Consider the following 449-nt stretch of genomic DNA (forward strand, 5'->3'; position numbering starts at 1 on the left):
TGTATATATATATATATATATATATATACACACACATATATATAAATAAATAAATAAATATAAAAAATATATATATGTTTTTTTGTGCCATGTCAAAAATATCATAGAGCTCGGATAGTCATGTGTCATATGTCATTTGAAAGGTCTCATCGAGTAGATTAAAACAAGCATAATTGTTTGGGGCTTTGAATAAACTGGAGCGTTATTTAATGCCATGTCAGCATCTTAGGCTATTTTCATGGCAAAAACCATTCAAAAAATACAAGTATAAGAAATACAATAAAAACCAACAAACAAACAAGTTATATTACACAAGATTTTTTACATTAACATATGATAAAAATTCTGGCAAAATTATACTAGACTAAATAACTACATTTAGTAATTTAGCAGATGCTTTTATCCAAAGCGACTTACAAATGAGGACAATGGAAGCAATCAAAATCAAC

At 26.3% G+C, this 449-nt stretch overlaps 1 protein-coding gene and 1 pseudogene across 1 annotated transcript in view; both read right to left on the reverse strand.

Annotated features, from left to right (window-relative positions):
* The window catches only part of LOC107667679 (protein spire homolog 2-like), a 36,511-nt pseudogene that overhangs the window by 30,295 nt on the left and 5,767 nt on the right, over nucleotides 1-449 (reverse strand).
* Nucleotides 1-449, reverse strand: part of LOC107667680 (carbohydrate sulfotransferase 6-like) — an 8,818-nt gene that overhangs the window by 2,041 nt on the left and 6,328 nt on the right. The window lies entirely within an intron of this gene.

Source organism: Sinocyclocheilus anshuiensis, unplaced genomic scaffold, assembly GCF_001515605.1.
Source record: "Sinocyclocheilus anshuiensis isolate Anshui unplaced genomic scaffold, SAMN03320099.WGS_v1.1 scaffold1827, whole genome shotgun sequence".
NCBI lineage: Eukaryota > Metazoa > Chordata > Actinopteri > Cypriniformes > Cyprinidae > Sinocyclocheilus > Sinocyclocheilus anshuiensis.